Source organism: Pongo abelii, chromosome 1, assembly GCF_028885655.2.
Source record: "Pongo abelii isolate AG06213 chromosome 1, NHGRI_mPonAbe1-v2.0_pri, whole genome shotgun sequence".
Classification (NCBI taxonomy): domain Eukaryota; kingdom Metazoa; phylum Chordata; class Mammalia; order Primates; family Hominidae; genus Pongo; species Pongo abelii.
The window spans coordinates 9,129,078-9,148,866 of NC_071985.2; the positions used below are offsets into that span (position 1 = coordinate 9,129,078).

Here is a 19,789-nt window from a genome sequence, read left to right on the forward strand (position 1 = left end):
TACCTCTGCTTTCCTCTGACAGAAGAACGGGATTCATTATACCATGGTTGAAAACTAAACTTCGTGTATACGAACGGCTAGAGAGGTCTGAAGTTTTACAGAGCCCTTAACATCACTCAAGTGCACTTGGCATTGGCCAGACCACAATGGGAAACATGTCAGCAAATTGAGAAAAAGAGACTTTCCCAAGTACACTATGGTCATCCAGGCTCCATGTCACTCACATAAAAATCTGAGCAACATGTAATCCTATCCCCACCCTCACACCGAAACCTTGCACCTCACAGAATATCTTAATGTTCCCCGTTACTAATGACAGCTGCTCCTGTTTCTGCTGCTGTGGCAGGGAGTCTTGGCACTGTCTTAGCAGGGCTTGGAATATGATCAGTTACTGTGTTTGAATGCACAAGTCTGACTCCTTCATCCCAAGTGTCATCATTTGGAGAAGGACACGGAGCGTAAGTTCTTCTGTGCTTTTCACGCACCCTAGCTAAGTACTATGTTTCTTCAAAGAGTGAATCTCTTGGGCCCTGGGGAACAGAGTTGACCAAGTGATGGGTGTCCTCTCTGAGCTTCGTGTTTTCAACAAAGACATCTGGTACCACACAAGTTCTTGAGCTACACCTTGATTTAAGATCCCATAAGCTTGCTGTTATTTTATCAATAGCAGAAACTGTTGTGGCATCTTGTGTAACTTTAAGAGAGTACAGGGTGGCGGCTGAACCAGAACCATACGAGAACACTCCAGTCTCTTCCCTGATCGTTGCTGAGGTGAGTACTGTGCTGGGACAGTTGCAGGGAACCATATACTGACAATGTGTATGTATTTCCATTTTCATTGGATACAGCAAAGATGCCTTTGTTTTCTGATGGAAGAGTTCAGAACTATCCTTCATAAATGCCATCTCCACATCTGTATCAAAATAGATGTCTTCTAATTTAACATTCCCAAAGGCTTCCAGGACATTCTAAACACTATTTTTATCTCTGTTCTGATCATTAAGGAAGTCATTCCGCAACATCCGAGCTAGAGATAAACTCACCAGTTTACAATATGGTGAGTGAAGGATCAAGACGCCAAAATTATTCAAGGTAAAATCTTTATCATTTCCCTCTTTCTGCCACTGGGCACGGATCTTTTTTCAGTCAACAGAATAGCAGTGGTGTAACGCACTGAAGCAGCACTGTGTGGAGGGTTTTCCATCTACTATAGGACATTCAGAGAGCATATCAGGCTCATAAAAGTCATAGGCACGTTGCATATGTGTCCCATGAAGCCCTCATTCAAAAATTAAAGTTGCCTTTGGCTCAATTAGCAGAGCTACTGCTCCGACTCCACCTGTCAGTCTAATATTTCCTGTGAGATATACAGCAATATCTCCTACAAGCTCCAGGGCAAACTGTCCATCCCAGGAGCTGGACTCAATCCATTTAACGGCACTGAAGACAGCAGCTGGGGCTCCATGGCGTGCATGAGTTGTGTCAGTTCCTTCTATATCTATATCCCCAGACTCCTCAAACAGCTGCATCAAATTAGTCTTTACTGACTTTGATTTGTCAGTGATTGTCTCTGTTCCAACTTCTAGTCACCCAGTGCAATCATAGGAAAGGTTTTTTCTCTCCATAGGATTCTGAACCACAGGCATGCAAAGAGAGTTGATCTTTTCTCTATGTGTGCAGGAGCCTATCTTGGCCTAGCCCAAGCCAGTGGTATACTTTCCAGCATCTATATCAACATACTTTTCCAACTTTCAAAATATTTCCTTGGCATGCCCCAGGTCTGATATCCATTCACTGTGTCCAATCCCAGGCAAGTCTTGGACTTCCTGGCTTCATGTTCGATTTGGTGCCTGGAACTGGATCTGGTGGCACTGTTGCCACTTCTGCTGCCCTCCCAGCACTGCTCAGCTGCATGCCCTGCAAGCCCAGGCCATGGGCCTAATCCTAGAGAATTTGTAAAGAAATATTTATTTGCTTTTATTTTTCAATTTAAATGGGAAGCCAGTGAAAATTCCACACAAGAAACAAATATAAGACAATCCAGGGAGTATCTGGGAGACAGTCCAGGGAGTGTCTGGGAGATACACCTTGTGATGCGTGCAAACTTGTAAAATTATTTGTCCATCATCAGGATTTGCGTCCAGATTCATCTCTCCCTCCTCTATCTATAAACGTCTGTCTATATAAAATATCTTCTGACTATTAGATGTAATGCACTAAAGATATTTGGTAATCATGTTACTTCTTTGTGATAGGAATCTTTTGGTAGCAAGCAATCTGCTTATGGGACGGCGAGAATATAATGGAAACAAGGGAGGACAAAATACAGGTGAACAGCAGGAGGTCTCAGCCACAAGTGTGTGAAACTGGACATCTCACAGTTAGCATAGCCAAAGTCTAGTATACATTGTCTACTATCCCCAAAGAACTCAGTGTCTGTGTGCGACCTTTGCAAAAATCCTTCCTTCCTTCCTTCCTACCTTCCTTCCTTCCTACCTTCCTTCCTTCCTACCCTCCTTCCTTCCTTCTTTCCTTCTTCCCTCCCTCCCTCCTTTCTTTTTCTTTCTTTCTTTCTTTCTTTCTTTTCTTTCTTTCTTTCTTTCTTTCTTTCTTTCTTTCTTTCTTTTTCTTTCTTTCTTTCCTTCCTTCCTTCCTTCCTCCCTTCCTTCTTCCTTTTTTCCTTTCCTTTCCTTCTCTCTTTCTGTCTTTCTTTCCTTTCTTTCTTGACAGAGTCTCACTCTGTTGCCCAGGCTGGAGTGCAGTGGCATGATCCCAGCTCACTGCAACCTCTGCCTTGTGGGTTCAAGTGATTCTCCTGCCTCAGCCTCCAGACTAGCTTGGATTACAAGCATGTGCCACCATGCCAGGCTAATTTTTGCATTTTTAGTAGAGATGGAGTTTTACCATGTTGGCCAGGCGGGTCGTGAACTCCTAACCTCAGGTGATCCACCTTCCTCGGCCTCCCCAAAAATCCTTTATTTCTTAAAAGAGGATCAGATCAGAGTAATGACCAGTGGTTATAATAATTTTGAGGGAGAGATTAGGTTTTATTACAATAACCTGGTAGTTGTGCTTTCTGCCATACTTGCTATAATCCTTAGCCCCCTGCACAGGACAGTGGACGACCTGAAAGCAAAGTCTACACCTTGGTTCCGACTACGTCGCAGATTTTTAGCCCAGCACCTGGCCAAGCAGAGGTGCCAAGTACAGCTGAATGAAGGCACTTGGGTTGCAACATCTGACAAAAATACTACGGTATTTGAAATTGGGACTTTCCTAGAACAGCCCAGATACGAGGTCATCATAAACACGCATCTTGACAACCTGCCAGGTCCTTTAATCCCGACTGCCTTCCCACTGCAACCCCCAGCCTGGACCTACCTGGTCTCAGGTATTTCCCAGAATCACGCTCTTGTTTTGCCTTCTCTGCTTACATTGGCCTCCTTCATTGGCCTACTCTGTGTTACTTCACTCTAGGTCTTGGGGGTCACCTCTGACTTCCCTTGGATCTCCCTTTTCTGGATCTCCCTTCTCTGGGGAGCCCATTGGATCTCCCTTCTCTGGCTCACTTGCCATCATCTTGTTTCTGGTTCTGCACTTGACTTGGATTGCAGCATTATCCCAACTCCAATTGGAAGACACCCCCAGCATGCTGACCCTGGGAGCCCTCACTAGCCAAAGTTACCCCCTCACCTCATCTCTTCTGGCATCCCCTCTTGGCATGGGAGTTCAGATGTCTACAAATGTGTAAGTAAGAAAAGTGGTTTCATGCTCTCTTACTAGAAAATAATTCCCAACTTCTGAAAAATTAGTAGAAAATTGTGGGTTTATTTGCCTTGCTTCTTGGAATAAGAAAACTTGATGACATAAAATAGAGACTGCAATATTCTGATACTAATAACAAAGAGTAACTTAAATACTGTGGCCAGATATATTCCCTCCTTTTATGTTCATGACACTGTCATTTAAAAACATGGATCTTAAGTTAAAATCTACTTTGCTATCTAAGGATTTCTACAATAAGAAAGTTTTTTGCTTGTTTGTAAAAATTCCTTTTAACACAAATGGAACTTTAGAAATTAACTACTCAAGTTGTCGCTTTTCATAAATGAGGCAGCCAGAACCCAGAGAAATGGTGTGTCTTGCCCAATGTCACCAATCCCTGCCTTGAGAGAGTGGACAGGGTCTTACTCCACTTACTATCTCCAGATTCCAGGCTGGTGCTTTTAAAATAGTAGGAGCTCAATAAATCTAAACAGAACTGAAGTATATTGAGCAATTTGAGAATGTCTTGAGATTTTCTTACTACTGGTTGTAGGTTCACCTTTGTTTCTGGTAAATCATGTTAAAATAACATTTCTTGAGCAGAGTAACTTGAAATAAACAAGGCTCCTTTTCTGACACTGAGCAGGGAGGATTATGCTGACAATTCTGATTACCTTTCTATATCCTCTCTGAGAAGCAGCACTCTAAAACCATCTGATTTGGGCTCAGAGCAGCCCAGATTGTAATATTATTTACCAGTTAATTGGGGGCAGGAAGCCAGCTCTGCTGCCCCCCACACACACCAGCAGAGACTTCCGAAGACCTTCATCCACTGCAGGAATGGCTCTGATGGTCTCTGAGGCTCTCTTTCCTCTTGGTCAGCTCCAGGTATGAGATTTATACATGTTGGAGAGGTTCATGTTGCTGTTAGAAGGTAGGTCTTTCAGAATATTAGATTTTGTGGAGCTAAAGTTTAACAACAGGATTTTACTTATAAAACAATAACTATGTGAATGCGTAAAGCTTGGTATGGCTATAAGTCAGTGGTGGTTTATTCATTAAACAATTTATTTAATGATAAGATGGCCTAAAATATAGGTTTTTCAGAGAAATGAGCATGCCTGGTGATTTACGATGCACAGAAAGACCTGATCTTCCGGAAAAGGAGTAGAAATAAATTATGTCAATATATCATGAAATGCAGAATTGCAGAATTCTAAAACTGCTCTTGTCTTCTTTAGCTGCAGTAACTGAAAAAATCATGGAGTTAATATTGATCTTTCACAATTTTTTGACAAATAAAAATTGTATATATTTAATATTTACAATATGATGCTTTGAGATATGTATAGTGAAATGATTATCATAATTAAGCTGATTAACATATCCATCGCCTTATATAGTTACTTGGTGTGTGTGTGTGTGTGTGTGTGTGTGTGTTAACATTTAAGATCTACTCTCTCAGCAAATGTTAAGTATTATTAAGCATATTTACCATAACTATACAGTATTAGTATTATTAAGCATAGTTACTGTACTGTGTATTTGATCTCCAAAACTTATTCATCTTACACTTGAAAGTTTGTACCCTTCAGCTAAATCCCCCAATTTCCCATTCCTCAGCCCCTGGCAACCTCCCTTCTACTCTCTGTTTCTTTGAGTTCGACGTCTTTAGATTCCACGTATCAGTGAGAATATGCAGTATTTGTCTTTCTGGTCTTATTTAATTTAGCATAATGTCCTTTATGTTCATCCATGCTGCCACAAATAGCTGGATTTCCTTTTTTTATAGGACTGAATAACATTATGTATATATGTCATCAATGGTATAGCATGATTCAGTACCTGATTACTTTTTAAATGCTGAATAATATTTCATTTATAGATATACTACATTCATTTATTTGTTCATCGGTAGGTAGATACTTGGATTGATTCTGGGGTTTTTTGGCTATCATGAATAATACCTCTTTGAACATCTATGTAAAAGTTTTGACGTATACATTAGCTTTTATTTCTCTTGGGTGTTTCTCTGAGTAGAATTGCCAGCATCAGCCCACCCAGATGCATCTCATAAGGATCCCATATTTTATGTCTTTGCCAGTCTTGAAGTCACGCTTTCTCATGTGAAAAGAAAAGGTGACACTTTCTCTCCTCCTTTACACTTTCACACTCTTCCTATAAAATTAAAAGCCAAGTTAAAACTTAAATATGTCTATTTTTTAAGTCATGGCAATCAGCAAGTGATCCCATGGAATTTCAACTTTTTAAATTAAATAAAAAGGTAATCCTTTTAATTGAAAGCAAAGCCAAATGGTTGCTGAATATCTATCCTGGGATGGAATTACTGAGGACATGTCAGTGATAGGTCTCCTCAGGCTGCCCACAGTTCTGTCTGGCAATCAGAGCTGGCCTTCACTATTTCTTTCCCAGCTATCTTATTCTTAATGTCTGAAGGATTTCCAGAGCTACTTTGATCTATTTTTTGGACAAAAGATTTCACATTTGAGCTTTTCTAAAGAAATTTAATAATATGGTTTCCTATCTAGTGAGCAAATAAATAATGTTATGTTGATTTGTACTTATTTGGGCCATTTAAAAATTGTGATAAAAGATAATAACATTAAATTTACCATATTAACGATGTGAAGTATACAACTCAGTCATAGTAAGTCTATTCACATTATTCATTTCCAGAAATTTGTTATTGTACCAAACCAAAACTTTGTGTCCATTAAACAATAACTCTGCAATCCTCCTAAATCTCATCCCATAGGAATCTCTATTAACTCTCTGTTTCTGACTGTGCCTATTCTAGGTTCCTCATACGGGTGTGGAATCATACAATATTTGTACATTTCTGCCTGGCTGATTACATTTAGCGTAATGTTGTTAAAGTTCATCCATATAGTAGATCTCATTTCTTTTAAAGGATGAGTGGTATCCCATTGTATGTGTTGATGTTTACTTGCAGAATGAGTAATTTATATATTTTTTCCATGAACAACTAACTGAAAGGCAAAGTAAACTACTGATAAAAGAGACTAGAACTGGTTACAAATGGAATCCTGGCAACGTTATTTAACTATTCCCTAATTTAACCAATTTTCTAAGTAAAACAATGAAAAGATGAGTAGGAGTTGCTGCTTTTTGGTGTCTCACATGCTAATCATATAGACAATGTGTCCACAGAGAGCACAGTAAAACAATTAGAACAAATTCCTAATTGCTTGTTAAGAAATGCTGGAATATTCAACATGAGTTCTATCCTATGACCTGGGTGTACACAGAAACTTTGTTTATTCAGGTTTGCCTCTTGTTTAACTCAGCATATTATGATGAATTATTATTGTTATTATTTTTTAAAGTAAGATGCAGTCTTGCTCTGTCACCCAGGCTGGAGTGCAGTGGCATGACCTTGGCTCACTGCAACTTCTGCCTCCCAGGTTCAAGCAATTCTCCCACCTCAGCCTCCTGAGTAGCTGGGATTACAGCTGCCCACCACCATGCACGGCTAATTTTTGTATTTTTAGTAGAGACGGGGGTTTCGCTATGTTGGCCAGGCTGATCTTGAACTCCTGACCTCAGGTGATCCACCTGCCTCGGCCTCCTAAAGTGCTGGGATTATAGGCATGAGCCATCACACCTTGCCCTGATGAATTATTTTAGTGTCCCTAGAAAGCTCTGCATTTAGTTAATTTTCCATCTTGCTTTATTGATCTGAATAGAGCATGCAATTTTTGTGTGTGTTGGGCAGTTTGTGTTCTGATGCTCATGGGATGCCGCAGAAGTTGAGGACCAAGGAGATTTTCTTGTAAAAACCAACATGTACCCACTTTAGAAAACCAAAGAAACAAATAAATGGAGATTTACTTTCCTCCAGGGAGATGCTGTTTTGCCTCCTGAGGAAGCTTGGTAAGCCTCAGTGTAGGATGTAGGTGATGGTTTCACATGAGGCATGTTTTAAAAATCCTCTCTGATACTCTTTTTTATGTCTGGTGGCCAATCTCAATCAAAGGAAGGCTTTCCCCTGCTCTGTGATGAGTGACTCTTGGCATGAAGCAAGTTAGGTTCCTCCAGTCAGCAATGTGGTTTCAGTCTCAGACTATCAATTGAAACAAAAAGGAAGGAAGGAAGAAGGAAGGAAAAAAGGAAGAAAGAAGGAGAGAAGGAAGGAAGGAGGAAGGAAGGAAGAAAGGAAGGAAAGTTTAGATATATAAAGACCAATAATCAGATTGTGAATTTTGGCTCACCATATTCATTCATTTTAGAAAAAATTATTGAGTACCTACGATGACAATGAAATCAGCAGAGTGGACACTAGAAATACAAAGGTGAACCAGATAAATCTCTGGCCCCACAAAGCCAGACAGTCAAGAGCAGAGCTGGTCAGTGACAGAGCAGTTGTCCTGCTGGGACCTTAGTGCTGTGCTAGGGAAGGTTCCTGGTGCTCTAGGATGAGGTAGGGATAAAAGGTCAGAGAAGACCTAGACATCAACTAACTGCATTACATTATTTCCTTTAAGTGTTCAAGACTTCAGCAATTCACAGGTTCAAATTCAATCATGGATCAGAAGTTGTAATAAAGATTTCTCATGTCATTCTGGCACCTGGCAACTCATTGTTTATTCAATCAGAGATTATCAGAATAAAATCAAGATTGTGTCATTAAACAAAGGAATGAGTTAAATAGTAAGTTTATGATATTAATTTACTAATTTGTTTTACAGATTGTAAGTTTACTAATAATGCAATGTTTTGTTAGGTGCTTATAGCAACATTAGTTAGAAAAATCACAATGGCTGAAAACTCACTGGGAATCTGAGCTGTACTTCTGCAATCAACAGATATATATTGGGTGCTTACTAAGAGCCAAGCAGTGTACAAGGCTTGGGAACACAGAAAACAACATCTCTAGAGTTCTCCACTTTCTGGCTACCAGTGCTCACTCTCTAACCCCTGTCAGCCCACATTAAGTAGGAGGCATTTAACGATGGTGAATGGACCTTGGTCTCAGATGGGTGAGATCTGTTACATTAACCATGATTTTTTAAATCCTTCTCCCCTTTTAAAACTTCTTATCCAGCTGATTTCCTGGGATCCTATTTTTTCTGGGTTTGGAAATAGGTCTTCTAATGATCGCATGTCTCCCAGCTTGAATTTGCAGCCATACTAGTCAGGGACCATATTCAGCATAACCCCAATCAGTTGGACATAGGCATCAACTTACTGGCACGAGCACTGACTGCTCAATCCTGGGCACTGACCCATCTGGGTGGCAGCCAGGCCATCCTCAGTCCTCTAAGGGTGGGATTCATCACCACCAGGTCTTTGGCTTTCACTCCGGTCTGCTAATTCCATCCACTGATCGATGCAGATGTCAGATCCCTGGTACCTCCTCGGGCCTTTACTTCCTGCTTGGCTGTCCTGATGTTGTTGAGCCCAGAACCCTTCCTCCAGATCTGTCTACTTTGGCTCATGTTACTTCATTCTTTTCATGGCCTGCTCTGGTAGCCTTGGATTCCAGAATCTTTCCCCCAGGCTTTTACTCCAGAATGTGATTTTTCCATCATTAGCCCTTGTTTACCCAAAAACCATCTGTAACAAATCCTTCTGGTTGACCTAGAATCAGAGAAAAATAAGTCAACTCAGCAGGGTAACAAAACAAAAGGTGAAATGAAGAAATCCCAACTCTAATGCAGGTAAGAGTGAACCCAATGCTGTTGCTTTAAAGGATGGGGTGCATGGCCTTTCCATGTCCCAGGCAGCTGTCTCTGCCACTGTCCATCTGCCCTGCCTCCCACTGATATACACTTACTCATTGTTCTAACATACATAAGTTTGTCCCAGTCCAAGACAGAGGTAGACAGTAACAACAGACAACTGCTTAATCTGGGGAGTTATCTTTCTAGAAGACTCAAATACACCTGCTTCTAATTCTAGCTCAGCTATTCACTCACTAGCTTTACAGTCCTTGTGAACTTACTTACCCTCTGAGTCTCAGTGTTCTCATCTGTCAAATAGAGATATGATATCCATGTATTCAAAAAAAATGCCTGACATATCGTAGGTGTGCAAAGAATAGGGGCTATTTTATTAAATTATTCAAAAGTTTTTTTTTTTTTTTTTTTTTTTTTTTTAATCAAAGAAAGCCTCTTGGAGACATGACGCCCTAACAGAAAAAAATGAATCTAGGGTCGGAAGGAGGCATGGGGTATTTGAACAACATTTCATTCTAACCACAAAGCCACTCTGCCTTCATGTTGTTACCCTGTCATTCTAAACTCTGTGCACACACAAACACAGGCACATTAGTTAACACAGTAAATATAAAAATAAATGAAATTTTAAAACACACAAAAAACAACTCAAAATTCCTGAACAGATCTGCTAATCATTGTGAATATCCTCTGCTCTCTGTTGAGTAGCCAGCTCTAATTAGTTGGCCCTGTACAGAGCTAGACAGGCCTCAGTCACTTGCCAAGAAACAAACAGTGATGCCCCAAGATCCACGGGTGTAAAGTCACTACAAGGTGCCCTGTCTACTACATTAGGATTTAAAATATCTGTGAAAAATTGAGTCACTGGGAGAGTGAGAAGTAACATAGAGGCCTGTACATGCTGAGGCTTCCTTCAACCTCTGCCTGCCCCACCCCTGCCCCACTGCAGGCTTGGTCCTGCCCGGTCCCTGAGCTGGTGAGAATGAAGCCCGGTGTCCACTAGGCCCTTAGCTCTGAGAGCGGGTGTCTGGTTTGGGTTTGATGCCTAAGGCTGCTATCCATTGCCCTGGGAGCTGCAGGCCCCTCTGTAAATCTATGATCTCTGTCCAGATGGTTGAGTTTCCTGCCTGGTTCCTGGTTTACATTGAAATCTCATATAAGCCTAGACTTCCTTGCTCTCTGCTTATTTGACGGGGGTCTAAGCACCGAGACTGGCTCCTGCTGCTCTTCTCCAGTGGGCTGGATCCTGCCTCTCTCTCTCTCTCTCTCTCTGGTCTCTGTCTCCTGTGAAATGAACTTTCCTGGAACCAAAAGGAACTCATCCATCATATAAGGTCAGTGTCACAGAGACTGTGCCCTCAACACTTAAACTTCCAAGACCCTTTGAAACTGATGCCATCGCTGTCCTGCCCTGGGTGTCACATCCCCAGGGCTTTGACATTACGATGACTGCTCCTTAGCTGGGGGCAGGCCTATCATCAGGTTGGTTTCCTCATTTCCAACCCTGACTATTACAGGCTCACTCTACATTCCCTGCTCAGCAGGTGCCTGCAGACTTGCCCTTAAGTCCCATCCTCCTTAGGGACTAGGATCACTTTCTCTCCATTCATGTTCTTATTCCCACGGGTTCATTTTATAAAAATTTTATCCAATATGTGTGATGTACAAAGCTCCGTCCTGGAATTCCTGAGAGATACATCCTAACGCCATCTCAATCCCCAACTTTCCAAAACCACGGTGGCACTTCACAGGAGTGGCTGTGTGCAGAGGAGAAGACAGGAAGCAGCAACAGCAGCCCTGGGCTGGGTGCAGTCGCTCGGCACGGGAGTGGGTTCCTCAACTGGCCGTGTGCATCTTGTAGCATGCACACCATCCTGAGCCTTCACAGTAAAACTGTACAACAGAAACCTGCAATAAGGCTCTCTGAATTGTTTCAGAGCATTACAAAAACCTTAAACCCACATATCTCTCATTTTTACATTTCATATTTGCTTTCTGTTTCACACTCAGGATACAAAAGCGAATTCATTTTCACCAGTTCATTGTCATGACTTGAGCGCGATGAATGAAATGTTTAGCAGCTGTGATACGCTCGCTGTCTTTATGTTCAGTTCTAGCCTGAGTTTCCCCAAAGCAAAAGCTATCTTTACTATTGAGCATTTATACAGGCCTCATGGTTAACAAGAATTTATATTCTTTACACATGAAGGTATCCTTAAAGAACCAAAGTAAACTGCCTCTCATATGATGGAGACAGTGTCATCAAGCTGACAGACGAGGCTTCTGGAAGAACCAACAGTGCTGACATCAGCCAGTCTCATTTTTATTTCTAGGAGTTTTGAGGAGCTTATCATACCAGTGGTTTTTGTTTTTCCGCTTTCCTGAATTTTTATTTTACTTCTAATTCAGGCACTGAGGCTATAATTTTATCATTTGGGGCGTGATTTCCTCGTATAACATTTAAAAGATGCAGGTTTGCACTCTTCCTCCTTTCTTAGTAGAAGTTTCCAGATTCAAAGCAGTCATTTTTTAATCATTTTAATTATCTAATCATCCACATCATAGTAAAGTTCTTAATATAGAAATTGATCTGGATAGTTTTTGACTTCTAAGCGTTTTTACTTTTGATAATTATTTATTTTAAAAGTTTCCTGCTAAATATCAGTCTTTAGATATTTTTGAATCTGAACACAAAGTGACTTTGGTCAGAGATACAGAGAGGAAAAAGACTGAATTTAATGGAAAACATCTTTTATGTACCTACTATGCATGATATTGTGCTAAGTGACTTGGGATACAAAAGGAATTCACTCACTCTCTCATTGAGCGCATTTATTGAGCCACCACTACCTGCCAAAAGCACCTGATGTGTTGTGCCAGGCACCTGCTAGGTTCTGGTCTATGCTGGGAAATGTACCATGGATGACACTATCTCTAGAGCTTACAATAAACTCGCTTAAAAGGAAATAAAGTTGCTAAATATTTAATACGTGTACATGCTATGATTAGTGTTCTACATGGATTATTGTTTAATCCTCAAAGCCATTATTACCTGTATCTTTTCTGGGAACCTGAGACAAGAGAGGCTGGTAACATACATGAGATTGCACTGTAAGTGATGAAACCAAGACTTAAATCCAGTCCCTCTAACTCCAGCACTGTAAGTGGTGAAACCAAGACTTAAATCCAGACCCTCTAACTCCATTGCTATTGGGTAGAGAAGACGGGACAATTCCTCTCTTCCATTTACTTATTATGTAAAGAAAAATTGAAATAAGAAATAAAAAAGTCAATAGAAAATGTGTTTCCTGAGCTGTCTAGACATTCCCATGGATGAGTGTGTACTAACTGGAATAAGGTGGGCAAGGAGATGGGGCAGTATTTGAAGCAGACATGTACTGTGTTCAAGTACAGTGGTTCTAACCAGCTAAAGTTGTTAAAGGACCATTAACTTTGAGTGACTCAATACACTGGATCCCCAGTAGACCTAACCAAAGTCTCTGTCCTGGCCAATGAACAGTGAGACTTATATCAGCTAATCTCACATAGACACTTCAAGAACGTTTCTGGGAATTGAAAGGTCTAGTACATGTTGAGATATCCTCTCAGTTTCTTCCCCTTTATGAAAATGTGGGGAAGTTATTTGAAGACTCAATTAAAAGTCAAACAACATCTTGTATGGTTGAGATTTGTCCTGCATAATGCTGCATATCTCTTAGATAAGTGATTGCTATGTGGCATTACTACACATAGGTCTAATACAAAGAGGTACGTACCTCTTGGTTAGAAGACAAGGGTCTAAAAACCAAAACCGCATATAATAACCTAATATTTAAGAATTTTACTCTCTTTCCTGTAACTCTGAGCTTTGCTTGTGGTAGTGTTTTAGGTACAAATAAAGGAATCCTTAAAACCGGATGCAAAAGTAATTCTCTTGCATTGGAAATTGAATCTGCCTCCTAACCATTTCGCAGTATTCATCACACGGAAACAACTGAATTGTTGTGGTGCTACTTGAAGTGGTTAGTACTAACTACAAGGGAAAACAGAAAAGCTACATAATGGATATAGGAAGAGTATGGATAAAATTCAGATGATCCCAATGGAGATTTTTTAAATTTCATATTTTCGTATTTTTTTCATATGAGTATGTCAGGATACATACACTTCAATATACAACTAAGATGGACTAAAATGGATCCGATTTACTTTCCTGCCTAAAATAACTAAAAAACAAAATGTATAAAATATACAAAATATATGAAGCTGCTGTTTGCTAGACAATGAACATTAAGCAACAAGGGACAGTGATCCTTCAAAGACAAGAAATAAACAGAAAAGCCAGATGGTTGCCCCAATTTACTACTAGGGAAAGTTTACAGACTGTGGTGTGGAAAAGGGAACTCAGGCAGTGCCCAGAATCTTGCAGAGTTGAGAAGATGAATCTGGGAACCTGCAGAGGACAAGGCAGTTATATTTTCCAGGACAGAGCTGTGCCAGAGAGGAGAAGATTGACAGAAAGAGAGCCCAGATGTCTGCAGAGAATCCCCTAGTATTTTCAGCGCAGTTCTGCATGTGATGAAACTACTTAAGTGTGGAGAAATAATCACCAAAAAGAATTAGAGGGAATTATCCTCAGAGCTCATACAGGGCTGGAAATAGTGCCTGTTCCCAAAGGCAAAAGTGAAAAACATTATAATTTGTAGAGCATCTGCTAGAGGACTGAGAAGGGTGCTGTCTCCAGGGTGGGAAACATTAACAACTCTAGATTGAAAAACTGTTTTGATCCCACCAAATGCAATAAAAAGCAAGACCCAAAAGGATCAAACTGAAATTAATTACATCCCAGAGCAAAACTGAAGAACATTTCTAGCAATACAAAAATATCCAGCACACAAGAAGATAAAAATCCGTTATTTTCTTCCAATAAAAACTTACTAGGAAGGAAGGAAGGAAGGAAGAAAGGAAGGAATGAAGGAAAGATGAGAGAGAGAGAAAGAGAGAGAGAGAAAGGCAGGAGGAGAAAGGGAGGGGAAGGAAGGATGAAGGAAGGAAAAAAATGAAGGAAGGAGGACAGACAGGAAGGAAAGAAGATACAACTCACATTAAAGAAAAAAAATCCTGAATGGAAATTGACTCATAATTAACAAAGATGATAAGATTAGCGAATAAGTAACTTGAAACAGAATTATATCTCAATTCATTCTGCTCACTACGCTAGAGGAAATATACTAGTGAAAACACTGACCAAGTCAGATATAGAGGATATAAGAAAGAGAGAAAATAAACTTCTAGAGATAAAAAATACAAGGTATGAAATGAAAAACACACTGGATGAGATGAATGTAGATTTTATATTGCAAAAGAAAATATTTGTAAATTTTAAGACAGGGCAATAGAAATAATCCAACGTGGATAGAAAACATGGAGAAAAGAGTTTTATTAAACAAAAAGAGCATCAGTGAGCCTTAGGACAAATTCAGGTGTCTTATTGTAGCTGCAATTAGAGTCCCTGAAGGAAATGGTAAAGATAGAGTTAAAAAAATTTAAAATTTGAGGGCCACAATTCTTTCTTTCTTTCTTTCTTTCTCTCTCTCTTTCTTTCTTTCTTTCTTTCTTTCTTTCTCTTTCTTTCTTTCTCTCTCTCTTTCCTTCCTTCCTTCCTTCTTTCTTTCTTTCTTTTCTCTCTCTCTCTCTCTTTTTTTTTTTTCTGAGACAAGGTCTCACTTTGTTACTCGAGCTGGAGTGCAGTGACACACTCATGTCTCACCGCATCCTCAACCTCCCAGGCTCAAACAATCCTCCCATCTCAGCCTCCCAAGTAGCTGGGATCACAGGGACACACCACCACGCACAGCTAATATTTGTATTTTTTGTAGAGACGGGATCTCGCCTACTCCCCAGGAAGGTCTTGAACTCCTGGGCTCAAGCAATCTGCCTGCCTCGGCCTCCCAAAGGATGGGATTACATGAGTGAGACACTACACCCAGCCTCAAAATTTTCTACATGTCAAAAATTACAAAACAGGAAAACTCAATGCACAAGAAATCGCAAGCACAAGAAGCTTCAGGAAACGACACAAAAGCACACCAATTACATTTCTGAAAACTGGAGATAGAAGAAAATCTGAAAACTGACCAGATAAAAGATTTTCACAAATAAAAAGACAAGAATGACGATTGATCTCTATTAAAACTAACAAGATTTTGGGTAAGTAAGATGGGTTAGATCAGGTAACAGTTAAAGAAGAGACAGTCACCAAGGAAATTCATGGAAACTCCGAAGAGGTTTCCATGAGAACCATGAAAGTATCCCAGGATTAAAGAGACCTTTAGAAAAATTACAAAGGCTTCAGAAGATTTTTGCCAAAATGCTATAATTTGGTTAGAAAATTTGTGGCACAAATACCCAATCAACACTGGATTCATTCTTTGTTGGTTCTGGGAGACAGTGCATAGTTACTACTATAATCATACTTTGTTAAATATAAGATTCATTTATATTTCATAATTAAAATTTTTTTTTCAAAATGAATTGTCAAGCGTGTTTTTTTCTCCATAACTTCTTTGAAGAATTGGCCTCTAATTAATAAAGTAGCTGACTCCTGGTTCCCATTATCCATGCTAACCACCCCCTTTTGTGTCTGTCTTCCACAGAATCCAGGAGCTCCAGGTAGGCAGACAGCATATTGGGTCGCTGGTGGGAGGCAGAGCCCCCTCCCCCACAGAAGCTGAATATGAAGGATACCAGGGCTGGTGGCTGGTGTAGGGGTAGAGGCGTGGGTCATTGCTGGAGGAGCCTGTGTGGGTTGGTGTTTCTAGCTGTGTCCAGCTCCAAATCTGCCGGCCTGATACTCTGACTGTCCTGAAGCTTGCATGAGCACCTCATGTGCTTTGAGAAGTTCTCTCCTGTTCACACAAGCTGGAGTGGTGCTGCTATTAAAGCTGAGAATGTCATCTGTCTCCTACACATTCACGGCGGTCTCTATAACTCGCTGACCTCCCCTTACAAGTGCTTTCCTGAGTGAGAGGAAGGAGCTCTGTGCTTGGAGGGAGACCAAACAGGCAAGGTGGCCAGATCTGCCCCCTCTTCTCTCCTGGATGGCAGCGCCTGGCTGCTTTGCTCAGAAGCTGAGTTATGGAGCATGAGGGGCTCAGCAGGGCTTTCTGGGCTCCCCGGTTCATTCCAGGTGCCCTGGTGGTCTCCACTGCTGGCTTGTCTACCTCCCTTTGTTCCCTCAGGGCTCAGCCCCAGGATCTCTGCAGCCCCCACTTTCCTCAGTAATCATCCACCCTGATAAAGAGACTCACATCTTGGAAACTGCAGCCAACACCTTGAAAACGTGTCACATTTATATTTTTGACTCAGAATGTTCACTTCTAGGGTACCATATTAAAAAAAATGGAGATTTATGGATGCAGGTGTTCCCTTCAATGAGAGTGAAAAATGAAAAATGGCCCAATGTCCAACAGCAGAAGGTGCTGAGTAAGATGTGACACAGGGCCACTGAAAATGCACAAGGGCTAGAGGATGTCTGGGCAGTGTCCACCTGTGGGGACAGCAGATCACAGAGGAGCTGAGGGCTTGAAATGTTCCCCACCCAGCCCTCAAGGGCGCATGGGCTACACACAGAGGACCAGGACAGGAGGAGGAGCATCTCATGGGGAGGGCACTGTGTCTGGGTGGAGGGACTAGATCTTTTATTTTATTTTTCATTAATGTTGAATTCCTTCTTTTACTACTAATAAATTACATATTTCTGGCTTTGTAATAAAATGCCTATAAAAATTAAAACTAGGAAATATACATCAATTATTTAATAGGTGAGTGTTAAATGGATAGTATTTAATATGATGTGATCTTTTCATAATTGTAAAGATAAGATGAACATTGTAAAATATGTAAGTTTTACTTAAAGGAGAAAATAAAATATTTTCAACGTCCCACCACCAAATCTGATCATCAGTAAATGGTTTGGCCACATCTCTCAGGCTCTGTCTCTCTCATTGTCTGTCTCTCTCCTGCCCTGTCAGTCTGTCTCACTGCCTCACATGCACATTCATTTACATATATGCGCGCCTGCATGTTTACATGGTATATATTTATTTTTTAAAAACTAAGATCCTCAATGCAGACTGACCATCACTGTACTTTTTCACATAAATTTCCTTGAAGTCTTTCTAATGTGGGCACATAGAGACCCACCATACCCACCTCAGCAGCTGCTTGGTATTCCCTGGTTCACACGGACCCAATTTTCTTCACCCATCCTCCCTACAGGGATGTTAATCATGTTTCCAATTCCTTGTTATTTCAACCAGTGCTGTGATGAATAGTCTTACAAATAAATCTTGAAACATGGTGCACCAATGTCTACTGGATGAAGTCCCAAAGTTATCACTGCTAAGTAAAGAGACAGCGGTTTAGAGCTTTGATAGATGCTGCCAGCTCGAGAGAGGCGTATCCATAAACAATTCTCCCAGGGTATCTGCCGGGGTCTCTGCTTCCCACATTCTCACCAGTGCTGGTTGTCACCCGACATATAAACCTGCCACTCTGATGGAGACGAATGACAGCTCAATAATGTGTTCAGGAGAAGAGGTCAGCTCCTCCACTCCAGGGTGATGGCATTTGAGCTGTGCCTACAAACAAGGGCGGTGCAGGGGACTGGCTGTCAGCCGAGGGGCTCCTGGAAGTGGCAATGATAGGATCCTGTGGCATTTTCTTATTCCCTTGCTGCCAGCTCACGGAGAGAGGGCAGATTGGGTCCTTGGCAGAATGTCTGTGTGTGTGAATGTGTGTGTTTCTGTGGAGTTTTGTTTACTATATACATATGTATATGATGTTTATCTGTTCATAATTATAAAATATTTAAGTATCACTTAGAAGGGAAAATAAAATATATTCAAGGTCCTACCACCAAATCTGACCATATTAAATGGTTTGGCCACATCTCTCAGCCTCTGTCTCTCTCATTGTCTCTTTCTCTGCCAGTCTGTCTGTCTCACATTCTCATTCATTTACATAAATGTGTGCATGCATGTTTACATGGTATTTTTTTAATGAGATGCTCCATGCAGACGATCAATGTGCTCCTTCACATACATAACATGTTTATATATGTGTGTGTATGTGTATATATACATATAAGTATATATATAAATTTATATATATATAACTCTATATACTATATATAACTATAACTCTATATACTATATATGTGCATATACACACGGGTAGTGTTTGTGTCCCTCTTTCTGCATGAGGCTCCCTGTACTGGTGGTCGGCAACCACGATTCCTTTGAGCACTGCTGATGAGCTGCGGGATGGCCTGAGACCCCGCTGAGTGCAGACCCCCCGGGCTGGTGTGCTGATGCAGATATCACCACGGAGCCCTGGAGGGAGGGCCGCTTTCCTTCTTGATCAGTCCCTGCCATGCAAGTCTGGAGGAAGTAGGTTTACTCTGCCACAGGTGGGGCACAGCGGGGGATTGGAACCTCGAGGAGCACTTCTGAATATCGCACCCAGCGGGGCTGGCTAAAGAGAGATGTCATGGGAGCCTTTTTATCCAGGCTCGCGGGTGAAGTGTCGGGGTCCTGCTGCCCCAGCCATTCTGGGATGAGAATGGGGGCCGGGAGTACTCAGAGCTGGAATTCCACTGCCCGTCTGTGCCATGCCATATATCTGGCAGCTGAGGGCAACAATCTGCCTTGTGCCAGGGTGGACGGTAATGGGTTAAAAGGCAAAAGCTAGAGGGAACTTGCAGTATCAGGGGGTTGCCCATTCAAGTCCTATCCACTCTCCACCATTCTGAGCTTCAGAGAACAGAGGAGAAGGGGGTCTTTTTGGCTGGCGTGAATGTATACGTCCCCAGCCTTTCCTAGAAGTCCTGAGAGCCGCTCTAAAGCCCACACTGCTGAGTCCCTGGGGCCAGACACCTGGCACATGGACGGGGCGGGGGCGGGGGCGGGGGCGGGGGGAGCGGGGCTCGCGGCAGCTTCCAGGCTAGCGCATGCGCAGTTAGCATTCCTGGATCCTGGCCCCTGCAGGACCCTGGCCCATGGTTGAAGCAGGTCCCTAGAGAGTTCTCATTTAGAGAGCTGCTGCATTCGTCCTGCTCAGGTGTTAAAAAGAGAGATTTTTCTGAGGGAGAGATTTCTGTGAAGAGGCCATGGCACGAAGGTTTATCAGATTTGTATGTATAACTGACCAAAAGGAAAATTGAAGCTCAGATACCACCACAGTTCAGCCCAACTGGCGATGGCCGAAGGCCCTCTGAAGTCTGCTGGTGCATGGGCTGAGAA

At 41.5% G+C, this 19,789-nt stretch overlaps 1 pseudogene; it reads right to left on the reverse strand.

The window, feature by feature from the left end:
* Positions 1-293: 293 nt before the first annotated feature.
* On the reverse strand, positions 294-18,922 carry LOC100461288 (hydroxymethylglutaryl-CoA synthase, cytoplasmic-like; annotated as a pseudogene).
* Positions 18,923-19,789: the final 867 nt, after the last annotated feature.